Genomic DNA, 16,164 nt, shown 5'->3' with positions numbered 1-16,164 from the left:
CTCTCATGGGTTAGTTTGACTCCAAAGCAGCATGGTTCTTACAAACAAGAGCGATTCAAACTTGTTGTGCCTGTCTTACAGTGCTCATTGCTATTGGGAAACCATGTTTTGCCTATTAGTAAAGCAAACAAACCTGGTGGTGGTATAAGGAAGGCAGACCAAGGCATTGGCCAACCCACATGCATTTTTCATCCTGAAGTGGTATGCAGGCACTGGGATCTAAAATACAGACCTTAAACCTGGAGCAGCCTATCTTTGAATGACAATGCAGTGGGCTGTGCTAATTTTATATGACATTGACATCCCCAAGTGCAACCTTTTGAAGTAACTACTCTTTTCCAGAATATTAAAACCACTAAATAAGTGTCAAATAGCATCATTCAGTGTATGAAGAATAGTTAAGGAAGTAGATCCTCATTCACACAACTTTGATTTTTAGATCGTTAGCTATAAAGCTCATGAATCTTTACCAAACTACTTCGTTCACTGAAATCCATAATTGATTTTTTTCACCATGAGACTTGTGCTGAACAAATCAATTTTTAGCATCTGTCTGAAAGCAGAGGCCATAAATCACCTATTTTACTATAAACTCTTGGGACTTCGGTAACAGGTTTTCAAAGCCTGTTGGACTAAATTTACATGAGGTGTATATTTACTTGTTTTGCTCTAAAATATTCTTTAGTACAATATATATGTGCAAGTAAGAGAGGTTTTATTTGGTCTGTTATTTCATTGGCTCTGATTAAAATGAAAACAATGGAAAATACATTGAGCTTAGTATTTGGTTTGGATTTTTTTTTTTTTTAAACAGTGTTCTGTAAAGATCTTAATGAAATTTAATGTTTACCATGACTTTGTTTAATCAGTTACTTATTTTGTATTTCATTCACTCCTAAATACCTTGCTTGGAGTCAAAGCCCTACTATTTTAGATGCTATAGAAATGTGAAGGAAGAAGACAATCTGTTTTTACCATCTGCTACTTGTTCTTGCAAATTTGCACTTATATGGCCCATTTTACGCAGCATATGCAGTTTCTGTCATATTAAAAGCAATGTTTGCCATATATTAACTGAGTACATATGAAAGGCCTTGCCTGAAGTTTCAGTGCTGCAAGTGCCAATTAAATAGCTTTTGGTAAGAGGAGTAGTTCTCAGTACAAACTTGCGTGAATGTGTTGGTGTCTGTAAGAAAGAGCTGTAAGTTAAAACACATTTTGGGAAGGAGCAAAAGAAAAATGACAAAGTGTCTGAATATATGCTGGCTTCACATACAGATGGTTGGTTTCTTAATTCCTTTTCAAGGTCATGAACTATAAAGAACAGATTGTATAAGAACTACCTAGTACAGAATTACCTAGTCCCTCTTAGCTGGCTTCCCATGGTTGTTGTGGCACATGGTCTTTCTATACCTGTTCTGTCACTGACTCATTGAGCAACCTTCAGTAGCACTCTTGGAGTTGTGTTTCAAGATATCTGCAAGCACTGCACACCTTTGCCTTGTTTTTTTCTAAATTAAGACAGCAGTATCTTAACTTGATGTAGCATCTGTCAATGAAACAGAAGATTTATGAGTTTGTGTAATTGAGAAAGATGCATGTTGCCCATGTGCTGGAACTGGGGAGGAGAGATTTCCCTGTCCTCTAGCTCAGCTTCTGTATCTATAAATTAGAGATTATACTTAACCATCCTTTGTGCAAGACTTGTAATTTCTCAGCTGATGCAATTCTCTAGGATTATCTTCTTTCATTTTAGAGGTTGTTATTTTATCCATAGTTCTAATTAAACAAAGTTTTAATTTCTAGTAAATACACACCAAATCCTTAAAAAGTATGGATATCAAAAGTTGATCATAGAAATAATTGAAGATTTGAAGACTGAGACCTTAGGAGAGTCCCACTCAATGACTAATAACTGAAACATTTTAGTGCTTATAGTGTGTGTGTGTTTATTTGGGAAAATAGTTTTTAATGAAAATGACAATTATTTAACATTTTGTTTTCTGAGATTAAGGTTAATAATAGGAAAAACATGTTTTCTGAGTAGAGGATATAACCTATAATTTCAGGGACTATACTAGTTATAGAGAAGTACCTTAAACTGCTTAGAATAGACAACATCAGCTAAAAAGCAGTGCTGTTCTAAAGTATTAAGCATCATTGCTATTTAATACAAACCCTGTATGCACCAGAAAGCGGTTAATGAATGAATCTGACTACAGCTACTAGATACTAGCTAGTGGGTTAGGACCAGGTTTAAAAGTGGAAGAGATTATTTGTAGCTGGATAGAAAGCAACCTGTCAGCAACCCTTGTGTATGTCAAGATGTAAATGTGCCTAAATCCCTTTTGGATGAAGATTTACTCTTTAAAGCCTTTTTATTTCATATGTGCTTGTCTCTTTTCTGTTCCTCTGTGTGCAGTACTGGTGCTTTCCAGTAAACAAGATGTGAATTCAGTCTCCTATTACAAAATGGCTTCACTGTCGGCATGAATAGCAGTAGCATAAATATTTTGAGGAGGCTTTCAAATTGAGAGTATGTTCACTCATATTACAAGTTAATATTTGAGAAGTGCTATATGTTTATTTAGAAAAAAAATGGAAGAACTGCTGATCGGCAGGACAAGCATTGTGAGCGTTTTCCTCCTGATACCAAACAAATAAACAAAACCAACCAAACAAAAGAATTAGCACCACCACCAAAAAAAGCTACCAAGAAATGTTGTTTCCATAGTCTGTCAAGATGAGAAATGAAATTGAAACTTGCTTGGAAACCACAAAGAAGCACTTGGAGATAAAATCTGATGAAAATCCATCAGAGTGGCAGAGAGTGATTGTATTTCAGGGCAGTTCACCTGTCTGAGATGGAAGGGCTCTGAAGCTGCAGACAGTGACAAAATGCTTGGTTTATTATTTGAATATTTTTGTCAAAGCTAAAGCTTGACAAATTTAAAATATCCTCCTGAAAGATATACCATGACAAGAAACTTTAAATGGGAAACAGTGTAATTTCGTGAGTAGTGTCATTTATAACATTGCTGCTTCCAGAAATCTCTGTTTGTGTATCTCAAAATATGTGTGGATTTTACTTCCACATAGCAGTGGTTACTTTGATCAACTGTTATTGTATCTAAACTTTTATTCTGAACGTGAGAATTTTGTTTGTTTGTTTTTAACAGAACGTATATTCTGGTCTAAATGGAAGGTTAATTGTAGAGTTGTATTCAGCTTGATAGCCACACAGGTACAAAAGATGACAGAATTCTTACACTTCCCAGAGGCTATTTTTTTCTGCATCTCATTTAGAAAATATTCATCCCAACCAGCATGTAGTAAGAAAATCTGAAATTTTGGAGAAAACCAAAGTTTGGACAACCCTAACCAATCACAGTTCTCTTTTATGAGCAGAAGGTGTTCAAATAAATGTGTTTTTCTTGGTAATATTGGTCACTAGAGATGCATTGCACTGTCATTTTCATTTATTTCAATGCCCCTCCCATGTGTTTGCACAGTTGCATTATGTTCCTTATTGCATCTGCAGTTGTGCATAGTGAAAATTATTACTGAAAAGGTATTGATGTACCATGTTTGCTCAGAGATCATGTGATTCCAACAGAGAAGCTGGCAACCTTTTCAGATGGCGATCTACACGGAGCAAGAACTGGGTAAGCCAAGGAAAGAAAAACACTAAAGGAAGAGTCTCGGAATGTTAACTGTTGGTAAAACCAGAGCTGTGCATGAAAGCAGGTGAAGCAATGGACAGCACTTCAAGAGAAAAGGAAATGGAGAGAAGCTATAGACTCAGCAGTGAAGCTGCTACTATGGCAAGACCCTGCAGAGCTTTCTGTCCATATATCTGAAATCCTGTGTAGAAAATTCAAATGAAGATATTCTCTGCTTAGCTGACTTGCAAAAACCCTTTTACAGCAGTAAAGAGCTGGTTAGATAGACTGTACTTCATTGTTTTTTATCAGCTCTGCCATTAGCAAAGGTGTTAGCATGTGAGTATTCATGTTTTGCTAGTGCTGACTGATACATTATCAATTTGATTAAGCTTTTCTTACTGTGTCTGTTTTCTAGGTATAGTCAGGATATTGTTTGCTTCAAAGTGCATTATTTAATTTCACTTGAATTTACTTAACATTGTGTTAAAATTTTGTGTAGTTGATCTGTTTTTACATTTTTAACAGTATTTTATTTTTATAGTGGAATATTTGGAACCATTAGAAACATTCTCTTTTGCATATCTGATAGCAGGAGGACCAGCATCTATTTTTGGTTCTCTCTGCTTTTATTTGCAAATTAGCACAAAACTCCAACTGCTGACATGGAAGAAATGCAAGCCAACATTATGGTTTTGCATGACTGTACATAGCTTTACGTGAATTATCTTAGACATTCTCTGGAGTCATGGAATTGCTGCTGGCAAGGAATGTGATAAAAAAACATTTTATTTTTTATGCCATGGTCAAGAGATGTTGGTTGCATCTTCATGAAATGATTGCAAAATGTATGAGAAACCCTAGCTATCTTCATCTGATAGGTGCAATAAAATGCTCAGACATAAAAACTATTTGGCTCCCTTGAAATACCACAAAAGCTTCTGACTCAGTAGCTTAACCATCTAAACTTGCTGCTGCCCACAAGAAAGTTGAGCTGGAGTCTATGAGTGGTATTTTGTCAACAGTCTTAATGTGATCTAGGAAATGATACAGCAACATTCAGAACAGAATGTCCGTCAGAGTTTTGCAATCTTTTTCTTAGTCTTGACATGGATTTTGGTCTTCTAGTTTTGGAGAAAACTGACATTTAGATGCAGTATGTGCTACATTTTTAACAGTTTCTACAAAGCTTGGAGGTGTGATGGTTAACTAAACAAAGAGATTGTCTCTTTTCTGTTATTATATTACCTTTTGTGAATTTTACATGTTGGAATTTCATGGGACATGAAATGTCACATGTGTGAACTTGAAATTAGAGTGAATGATATAAAATTCTGAACTAGAGTGAATGATATAAAATGACGATTGGTAAAAAAAAAAAAAATGCATTGACAGATCCTGATTGGGCATATTTGCTCCAGAGGGATCATGCTAAATCAGTTGATGTAACAAGAATAAATTGCAATTTTAATACAGTGCTTGTGCAAAATTCAAGGAAGTTACTGATTGTATTTCTCATTGAATACTTCTTTTTCCATTGCGCTCCCTCCTGTTTTCCATTTACCACTTGCCTTCTACCTCTAGATGCGAACATTTTCAAGTTAAGTAATAAAGTAGCAATTAAAATTCAGGACGCAATAAAGCTGGAACAGAAGTGTGTGTTACTGCCCTGTATAGTTACAGTAATTCAGATTCTTTTGTCAAGTCAGGGTTATCAAGATTCCCTCCCCCCCCCTCCCCAGTTCTTTAAAGCTCTTAAATGCTATGAAAGCCAACAATTGGTTCCACCTGTTTCTCTCCTACAGGGTGGAAAGAGCATTGAAGCATAGGTGAAAACAATCTGTTTCAACTAATGTTTAAAGCTCCAGTAAATGTGAACTTTTCACCACAAGCCCTCTAAAGATCTGTAACCATGTATTAGCGTGCTCTTACTCAACTTATTCAAGAAATAGCTGTTTGTTTTATTACACACAGATAAATATACACACACTTGCTCATGCAGCTATATCCAGGTGAATGAGTCAAGAATACTAAACCTGAAATAAGCTGCACATTCTGTAATTTTGATGCAAGTTTCCTCAGGCTTTGCTAATGTTTCTTTTGTGCATCTATCAATCCATCCGTCTTATCCATCAATGGATATCTTTAAATATTTGTGTTACAGAGTCCCTTGATAATTATTTTTTCCCCACCCAAGAGCAACAAATTGTGTTCAGAATATTTGCAATCAATTCTTTGAAAGCAAGTATTTGAATACTTTAAGCTAAAAAGAATTGATGAATTTGCTGTATTATTGCAGAGAGAATCTCAACTAGCTGAAAAACTTATTCATGATTTGTTGAGCTCTAATGTAAACACACTTTTACAATGAAAAGGATTTATATTGATTAGAATAGAAATTTTGATGAAGTTAAAGCCACACTCAGATTGAAACCCTAAGTATCTGTGATGGACTAGTAAAGGTACATTTAAAAATCTGACTAGTATTAATATTTAAATATTAAAAAAATGTGTTTATCACACCAGATGGCTTTTATTGTAGTTTCAGAATTTCTGTAGAGGTTGTGGGTTTCAAGTATAATCATGGCCTTTAAGAATAATGTTCTTAATTTGTGTTTTCTTGGAAAAACTAATATTCTAAAAAAAATAGAAAAAGAAATTTAAGGTGTGTCCTGAGGCTCTTTTTCTTATTCAGGAGAGTTTCTGATAAGACATCCCTAGATTTGTTATGTCCCTTTTGTATGAAATGTTTGCTGTAATAGAAGTAGCACTAGATTAGATAATCTACTTTGGTTTTACAACACACATGCGTTTGAAAATAGCCTTTGATTTGAACTTTGAAAGCTACAAAGAGAATCTAATTTACCTCATTTAAATATATATTTTTTTAATTTCTGGTTTTGCACCCATGCTTTCAGAGGCTTGTCCTTTCCAAAACACAAAACAAAACAAAAACAAACAAACAAACACTGTTAGGGCCAAATTCTGCCTTCACACGTGTCAGTTGAACCACAGAGTTCAGGGCAGTGGCATTACTTTAATCAAGGACACAGTCTGACGTAACTAACTGAGGCCAACCACCTATCAAGACGACACTAGAGTTACTGACACCTGAAAGGTTTAAAACCATTTTTCTTACTCTATTTAATATAACAGTTCCTAGAACTTAGACACTCTCCCACCAGAGTTTGTGTATACAAATGATCAGGTATAAATAGTTTTTAGTATATTTTCTGTAATTATATCTAATAGATAATGAGCAGTTACAAATTGATCAGGACATCAAATTTTGGTAGCAGACATGCCATATGGCATCAGAGCTATAATTGTTAGGATGTAAGAATTTCTTGAGAAAATAGAAGTTGCTCCCAATCCTATAAATTCTACATGAATGTTCTTTAGGATTTACATTATTTTAGAAGCAATCCTCTTTCTCTTCTCTGTTCCCAAACATTTTTCAATCTGTCTGAAAAATGTCTGAGATTGTTACTTTTCTCTGCAGGCCTCCAAATTGCCTGATGGGCTTAAGATTGATTTCTGTACCACAGGTGCATTTTGTCATTTATGAACTTTTTCAGCAGCATTTTCAAAAATGAATGCCTAAAAGTCAAGCACTTTTAGTACCCAGGTGGAACTAGTTTGAGTTTCAGATGAGCTGGAATTTCCCAGAATAGCTACATACCCCTTCAAATTAAATTTTATATTAAGTGAAAAATTGAAGATGTTTATTTTCAGTTATCAGTTAAAAATATATATATATTTGAAGGGTTAAATTTTTGCAGCATTAGGCAAAAAATGCCTGCCAAAATATTGCCTACCTGGCTACAATTTGGACAGTTTAGAACAGTTGTATTCCAAACTGGTTGCAAGGAACTAACATACGAATTTCAATTAACTTACTCCTTTCTATATTTTTGGGCGATACTCTGTTTTGTTTAGGTCCAGGTTTAAAATTTGGTTGGTATTAGCTTTTAAAATAACTCTTCTCAAAACACAGTAAGTAGCTACCAAAGAACAAGGAATTTGAGACACGAGCTTAAGGTCAAAGCAATGGAGGAGTTACAAAGTCTCACTTGATGACTAAATGCTGGAAGAATTAATCATGTGTCTATCTTGCCTAGTACCGAACTGTGATTAACAGTGGCTGAGCTACATGTCTGAGATCCTGAAATGTTCTTAATTTCCTGATGCCATCCCAAAATACAATAAAAAATGTTTCTTTTCCTTTTCTAGCTTCTGTAGCCCTCTACATTTCTTGAACTGTTTTTGTCTAGAATTCACAGTTTCTAATTGACTAAAAGTAATTGACCAGTTGTCTCGTGTACTAGTTTTTACTACAGTTCTAGTGTGCTACTTCTGCATTCAAATCACACAGATAATGGTGCTGTTTGTTTCATTAAACAAAAGATATATAAACACATACAAATGCAAACATAAATCGCACAGTGATTCAAGATACATTATGTCACAAGACATGTTAATTTTATATTATAAAATTTTATTTGCTAAATGAAAGATAAATTGCAATAATGTGAAAAGATACTGAAAATTATTTTTGATTTAGAGCCAAGTCTGGGACTTCCCTGTGTAACATAGTAGATTTCCATGATAACTACATTAAAATATAAGAGGTAAATGGTCGTGCCATGCTGTATGAAATCAGTAAGTATTATGATGGTAATCTATCCACCAATTTTATTTTTATAACCTGATACATTTTATTTTAGGTTTCTAGGTTTGGAAGTAGTAACAAAGTTTTTAAAAAGTTGTTGTTGTTATTATTATTATTATTTAATCTCCAAAGTATATAATACCTAGACCTAGATCAGGAAAAAAATAATAATTAAAAACAACAACAAGATATGTTGTATGTTGTGAATTTGGCTTCACAGTAAGTAGTTAATTGAATGCTTGCATCTTTGCAAAAGCCCTGGCCATAATAGAAAATTGAAAAGCTTCATATTTGCCTTTTTGATAATAAAGTAAAAAAAAAAGGCAGAAGATTTTTTATCTTGCAGAACAATATTTTGTCATTGGTAATCCAACATACATTGCTTTTCTAATTATTTTTTGTCATTCTCATTTTGACTATAGACTAAGTAATCTAAATTTTAAGAACATAGCATTACTGATATCCATTACCTTGTAAGGCACGAGTAACATAGGGAGGTTCTTCAAGCTATAAAATGTCATCTGTGTCCTTATGCTCTTGTAGCTGCATTCAATGGCACAGAATTTTCCTTCATTATTTTCCTCAAAATGTAAAACCTCCTACTTATTTTTTCAATATTTCAGGTAGTGGCTGTGTATCTTCTGTAGTCTGTAGCAGAAATTAGGTTAGTACTGGTTGGTTTTAGCTTTCTTTCTCGTGTATTTCCCTAAGCTCAGTGTTTAGACTTGGTAATGGTATTTCAGTCTGCTTCTCTGGGATGCTTAGTGCCTTCCTCTACCTTAGGTGCTCAACTTGTTTAAGATCAAGCCCAGGATAAGCACATGAGCTGGGTTTTCCATACAGTCACATCCCAAAGTTCATCTTGGGAACTGATGATTTACTGCTTTGAGAACACTAGTCTGGAGAGTTGTGCGTCTGCAGTAAATACGAAGCACAGAACTCGTTAATCGATGAGTATAACCTATTATTTCCTTAAATGAGAAGGATTCTATGGTTAACAGTTCCCACAAGAATTTTAGGGCAACACTGTCCAGTATCAAAAATTTGTATGCTGGTCAGACTTGATATTAGACCAGAAGTACTCTTTTCTATGATGGTTGGGAATCCACGGTTAGGAGACAGAAAGTTGTGCTCCTGCTTGTGATGTAAGTTTTTGACCTGGTTTAGGCATGGAGAAAGGAAGATTTTTTCTTCAAAATGTAAATGCTCAGTTCAAAAGGTAAATCTTCTCATTTTCTAACTCAAGTATTGCTTTAATGTTAATAAAGTAATGAAGAGGTAATGTTAACATTGATTAAACTGTTGATCATGCCAGCTTGACCACCGGAGCTCTGCACATCAGAACATGCATTACTGCTTGTCATTCTTTTAAGTTGTTACTCTTTAGACTGAATGATTTTAGAAGAAATATATTCTTCTTCCTCAGTTTTAACCTTAACCTTACATACGAAAAAGAATGCAGACTCAAACATTTAAAGCACTTATAAAAAGTCTCCTTTTAACTAATTTTACAGTATTAATGACTGAAAAGACCAGATAGTTTTCTCCTGGAAACCATTCATTTAAGAGTATGCCAGCTGCTCTCTAATCATTTTACAATCTGTTTTGCAATATATAGGACACTGAGATTTAAAATAATCTACTTTAGGACACTGAGATTTAATATAATCTAATTTACTGACTATTTCAGTATTTGGAAAGGATTTTCAGACTTTTCTGGGAGTTGTCCAAAATATTTAGCAGTTCCTAAATTGCAAAGTTTTTCTTTTTTTGTAATTTTGAAAAACAAGAGGAGATGTGAAAATACATTTTTTGTTGTTGTTGATAAAGGGACTTTAAGCTTTTATTCAAATTCTGTAAATGATAAGAAATTGTATCTATAGTTCTACAATATGTGTCATGGAATGATAAAAAGCTGGTTCATGTTTGCTTCGTAAAAATGCTTCGTAATTTTTTGATGCAAAATAATAGTGAAGAACATGAAACCCTTCACTGATATTATGAACTCTCATAAAAGTTTTATAATTTTCTTCATCAATTGAATGCGGATCAAGTATAAGGTATATCCTTAATTATGTTATGGTATTTTTCAATAAAATTCCTCACTTTCAAAAAACTAACATGTAAGGAAGAAATATTCTGTGATTAACTCTGACTCTGTAAAACATAACAGTACATCTGGAAGCTATCTTTAAAAACTCTTGAGTTATGCCGTACTTAATGAAATTCTGATTAACAAATTTGCAATGGAAGTTAGAACAAATAAAAAAAACAACTGATGTTGAAAGGGATTGCAGCAACATTTAGTGAAAAGTAATGATGTGTTGTTCTGAAATATATGGGTATATATATATTTGGTTTATTCTGGAATACATTTTATGCAGAGTTTTATAATAAAGTATAATATTTTAGAATGACTCTATTCCAACCTTTAAGTATAAGTGTTGGTTCTTTGGCTCTGATTTGTCATCCCAACTCTGGAGGTTAGGTATAAAGGTGTCATGATTGAATAAACAGATCACACTTAAAATTATGCAAATATGTATAACTACTCTATTGAAGTAAAAAAAAAAAAAAAAGTGAAATGATGTTTAATATTTAAAAAGCACTGGAGCCATGTCTGGTAGTTTAATCCTCTGCCTTGGTATAGTACATACATAACTCAGCATTTCAAGAAGCAAAATTATTATTTTATTTCCCAGCTGATCCACCTATATAATGTAGATACAGATAATGTAATGGAAATTCTCTAATTCTAGTCTTCACCATTAAAACAAGAACATGCCCATCATTACAAGTACCAATTCAATCTGGAAAATTATTATCTTCCTCTCGAGCACAGTTCCTTATCAGACACTTTTAATACATTCTTGTGAGAAGTAATCAGTGTGGCAGTGTTCAAAAAGTTGTGGTGGTGATATGATCTCATTGCTAAGAAGCTTCACTATCATAAAACAAACAAACAAACAAAAAACACAATAAAACTCATTCTTCTCACCTGAATATTTCCTTATCTAAAGCCTACTGTATGTATCTTGGTTAATTTCCTCAGATGATTTAAACTTTGTCTTCTACCTTACTATGTATCCTAAGTATTGATGATCATTATCTTTTTGGCTAAAATGTAGAGTATTTATTGCTTAATTTCAGCTTTTCAGGCCCTTCAGCATTAGTATATTTACATATAGAAAATATTATGCTGGAACATATGTGGCAAACAATGTATAGAATAAAATCAATGTGCGTTTGCCTCTCTGTACATAATAGCAATTTAATTTCAGCCAGCTTCTACCTTGCCCAATGTCAATGTCACTATTAGTATCCAAGCCTTGAGCTGTGTTATTAATGGTAAGATATTAAAAATAAAAGAAAATACAAGAAATAAAGTCAGGTTTGTTACTTTGTTTTGGACAGAGCCTTTCTCTGCCTCTTATATGTCTTCACGTGTAAAAGAAATAATTTTTAGTTTCTCCTAATTGTAAAGAAATGACCTATAGTTGTATTCAATACTAGGAATATGTAGCATACAGCAAAAATAATAATATTTATTTGTAGCATCTCTGAGTGAATTGAGAACATACTTATGATGCAGATGTGAAATCTGTTGTATCTCTGATATGAATTCAGAACATATTTATGATGCATATGTAAAACTTCCTGGTGATGAATGTTAATACTGCAGATTAAGACCCAAAATCAGTAAATGGAATATTTTCTTGTACATATAACTCCGGATTTCACGTCTAAGTACGCATCTGAAGAACTGAAGAATGTAAATTGATTGCAATGTATAGGGAGACTTTCGGTTAATGTCTTTTTTTTTTTTTTTTTTAGTGTGTAAGCATGGTAGTGTCCAGATGTATGGGACATACAATTCAGGTGAGTATTCTGTTTATCTATAGTTTCCAGTCAACTGTTAGAAATATGTTTGTGCTGATGTCTGATCCTTGATTATTTCTAAATGTTTGACCAGAAATAGTCTTTGCAGTGTCTTGTGAAGTGTCTTTCAGCTGTCTGGATTACAGCATAATCATCATATTGCTCATTGTCTCTTGGGTCAATGTTCAGGCCTCTGAGCTTAACCTGTGGAAGAAATGCTGAAGTTGTTTCTAAGAATATAATTTGAGGTAAAACTCTTTTTCTATTTCCATTGAAGTGGATTAGTTACAAACCTTTGCATACCCGAGAACTACAAAAATTTCATTCTATTTTCACAGGACAGATTAACGGCAAAAAAGATTATATGTCTTTCATCTTAAGATAAATACATATTTCTGAAGTACTTTAAAATTTAAAACTGCATTAGAAGCTTTTATTTGTAGGTTATCTCTGATTCAATCTGTCTTAATAGATTTATGTGCACAGTGTAAATTGATTCCTACTGAAAAGAAAGACTAGGAATAGAAAACACATTTTTATACTGATAGCTCAGTGTAATGGCCAGGAGAATGACTGTTTCATGGGTGACATGCTCTGTTGTATTTTCAGACCCTAAGAAGCAGAAGTGAAAGATGTTGATAGTCTATCCTTAAATATATTGAAATCCTTGAGGACTGCCTTTGGAAATGGATGATTATGTTTAACTTGTTTTCCACTGATCAGAGGAAACTGAAAATTCAAACTATTATTTGATTTCCTTTTTTTTTTTTTTTTAATACGCAAATAGTGGCTTTTTGTTGTTTTTATAACTAAAGCATTTATACGCAAGAGTATAGTCTCCCTACATGCTACATGGCATCCCAAAGAGATGGAAAAGATAGATTCTCAAATGATGTGTTATGGCAGAGCATAGTTGTAGGCAGCAGTTCAGATGAGGCTCTATTTCATTTAAAATATAAATGTAATAAAGGCTTGGGCAGCAGTAGGAAATTGTTATTGATTTCCATGCATGACACACCGCTGGCTTCTGACAAAAAGCTGATTACAGACACCTTCTGTTCAAGAAAGTATCCAAATATTCTGCCTGGGGCAGCCTCATAGATGGTGCTCAGCTGTCAGAGCCTTTGTGTGAGTACCCAGACGAGGCTAATGAATGGTGCACAGGCTGCCACGTCTTGGACAGACTGTGCATTAACTAGAAGCGCTGCAATGGTTTGCAGTTATGGGGTTGTTTTTCTTTGTATTTGTCAGTTGCTTGGGAAGTAATTGGCAACAAGAACTGGTAGGAAATGTTCTGATAAAATATCCAACAGATCAAGAAAGCTAGGCAGTTCCTCCAGTGGATGAGACTGGTGGGTCAGTTCCATTTATGGACCATGGAAGCTCCAGCTCACAGAACACAGGGGATTCTCATGACAAGTTTGCTCCAGAAGTGTGAACCCTGAATGTACTTGTCGCGTTAAAGGGGTGTAGCTGATTAACCGTTACGGGCCCGGTTAGATTCAGAGTACTGAACCAGTCGGACATTCACCAAAAACACATTAACCGCCTGGGGGTCTAGTCAGACATTCACCAAAAACGCATTAACGGTCGGGGGGTCCGTTCGGACATTCACCAAAAATGCATTAACCGTCTGGGGGTCTGGTTAGATTCAGAACACTGAACTATCACGGATAACCACCCTCACCCTAGTTGCATTAATGAGAGCTATCACAATGCAATCAAGTATGGTTTATTACAGCAACAGTTAATCAGGTTCTTTTGGATTGCCGGCGATAGTGACTGTCTGCAAAAGCAAGCTAGTATGCATGAAATACACAGGTGTTATAGGTGTTACAGATGTTACAGGTGTTATAGGTGTTGTAGGTGTTACAGACGTTATAGATGTTATAGATGTTATAGATGGTATAGATGTTACAGGTGTTGTAGGTGTTGTAGGTGTTGTAGGTGTTATAGGTGTGCAGCCCAGAAATAAACGCGTTAAAAGATTATAAGCAAGTATTCAGATGTCACCCAAAGGCGTCCCAATGGGGGGGAAGAGAGGCTCAGCCCGTCGACTGATCCCAGGAGTCAGGAGGTCCTAAGGATGTTGTATGTCCTCGGGATGGTATCTCCCCTGACAATGGTATCTTCCCTAACATCCCCTCTCTCTTGGGCCAATTTATATTATTTTCTATCTTTTAGGTGGAGCTTGAGTGGCTCTAGTCAAGCATATCTTAGTTATGATTGGTGTAAAGTTTTCCCGTCTCTGTTTAAAGTAATAGGCTCTGAGAAATTCAGGGCGCATGCTCAGTGAGGGGTGGTCGCACCTCGGAGGCGGGTAGCTTTTGGGATGGAGGTGTGTTTTGGTATTATAATGATACTATAATGAGCAAAAAGTACACTAGGGTACAGCATTTGTCAAAACATGACAGGTCTTTGGCTCAGGGTGGCAAAAAGTGCAGCTTTGTGCACAAGAACAATCGAGGCCCCACCTGATTACAGAGCCTAGCCGTGGTGTCTCCACTCCACTCTACGCTCCGTGCTGTTCCTTAGGGCTAGCACACCAAGTTTCCCCAGTGCGATAGCATCTAAGGTTGGGAGCCTAGGGAATGCTCAGATAATGCAGTTATGCCCTACCCTGAAAGCCTCTTCAATGCTGTACCTTTTCCTTAAAAATGTGAATGTTAGTTTTATTTTCCTAGTTACTTCAGGCATTTACACCACAGTACTGAATCCTGTCCTCAGGGAATGAAGTGATCAAGGGGGCTACATCCTGAATCCGGCTGTCATTTGGAGTGAAATTGCATTAAGGTAGGGCTGTGAGGTTCCTGATTGCTTGCCATCCTAGAGTTCAGCTTGTGTGGAACATGGTTTCTCTGTTGAGAGATATGTGTGAGAGGAGCCCTCCTCCTCCTGTGATTCTCTGGTGATTCTCCAGTCCTATAAGCAACATTGTTGAGTTGACGTGACTTGGCCCCAAGATCTTTTGTTTTCAGAATACTGTACTTCAGTGTACTCAGGCAAAATTTTCTCAGAATTCCTGATTCACAGAAAGTTAAGAGAGAGACTGAAGCCAAATCAGAATTAAATTGATGTTTTTAAGTAACTCATATACTGCCTTTACAGCCAGGTTTTCTGACCAAAGGGAAAATTCAGCTCCTAGAATTTTTTAATTCCATGAGAAGACATTTATAATACTTGTAGCATGAAGTACAGTTGAAAAACTCAAAAAAAAAAAAAAAAAAAAAAAAAAAAAAAAAAAAAGACTTTTAATTGTTTATATTGTCTACCAGATAGTTTTTGTTTTAATTGATTGAGGTGTCACCAGGTGAGCTATTCTGGCAATTTTCTCTGTCCTTACTTATTAGTATTTGATAGTATTTGATGATCTATAAATGCAAGACAAATACTAAAGTCAATTTTCACAATGCATTAGGGTAATTATTGTATCACGTTATTAGTCTAAAACTCAATTGACTGAATATGTAGCAGAAAGACTGCCACGTATAGTAGTATAGTATGGAAGAGAACTGTAAATTACTTATAAAATCACTGCTAAAGAAGATACATATATATATATATATATTAACTTGTAATTTATTTTTGTTCAAAGGTGAACTTGGAGTTCTGAAACATATTTAGTAAGCTTCTGTATTTGAAACATTTCAGTGACTCTAATAGCTGCTTTAGATTGAGCTGCTTTTGGTAGTCACAGATATGGCTGGTTGGGATGTTTCATCTGGCTTAGTCTGGGAAATAAAAAATGTCAAAGTTATGTAAGAAAGCTCAGCAGGAGACTGTTAGATCCAGCAAGTGTTATTAAAACGTTATGGCTATGGTTCCAAATGACAAGGGAATGGCCTTGAACAAAGAAATCCAGACAAAACAGGAAAACCTTTCTAAAAAGGCTAATTATTTTATATATATACATAATATGTTATCTCCTGTGATAATTATATATATATTCAA

At 34.9% G+C, this 16,164-nt stretch overlaps 1 long non-coding RNA gene across 2 annotated transcripts in view; it reads left to right on the top strand.

The window, feature by feature from the left end:
• LOC119718010 (uncharacterized) overlaps positions 1–16,164 on the top strand; it is a 157,704-nt gene that overhangs the window by 58,792 nt on the left and 82,748 nt on the right. For both annotated transcript variants that reach the window (XR_005268587.2, XR_011811943.1), the window contains exon 2: positions 12,169–12,213. This is a non-coding gene — a long non-coding RNA (uncharacterized lncRNA). The remainder of the gene's footprint in view (positions 1–12,168; positions 12,214–16,164) is intronic.

The sequence above is a fragment of the Anas platyrhynchos genome, chromosome 11 (assembly GCF_047663525.1).
Source record: "Anas platyrhynchos isolate ZD024472 breed Pekin duck chromosome 11, IASCAAS_PekinDuck_T2T, whole genome shotgun sequence".
In the NCBI taxonomy this organism is placed as follows: domain Eukaryota; kingdom Metazoa; phylum Chordata; class Aves; order Anseriformes; family Anatidae; genus Anas; species Anas platyrhynchos.
The sequence above is the reverse complement of the archived record's forward strand: the minus strand, read 5'-3'. Positions and strand labels throughout refer to the sequence as shown.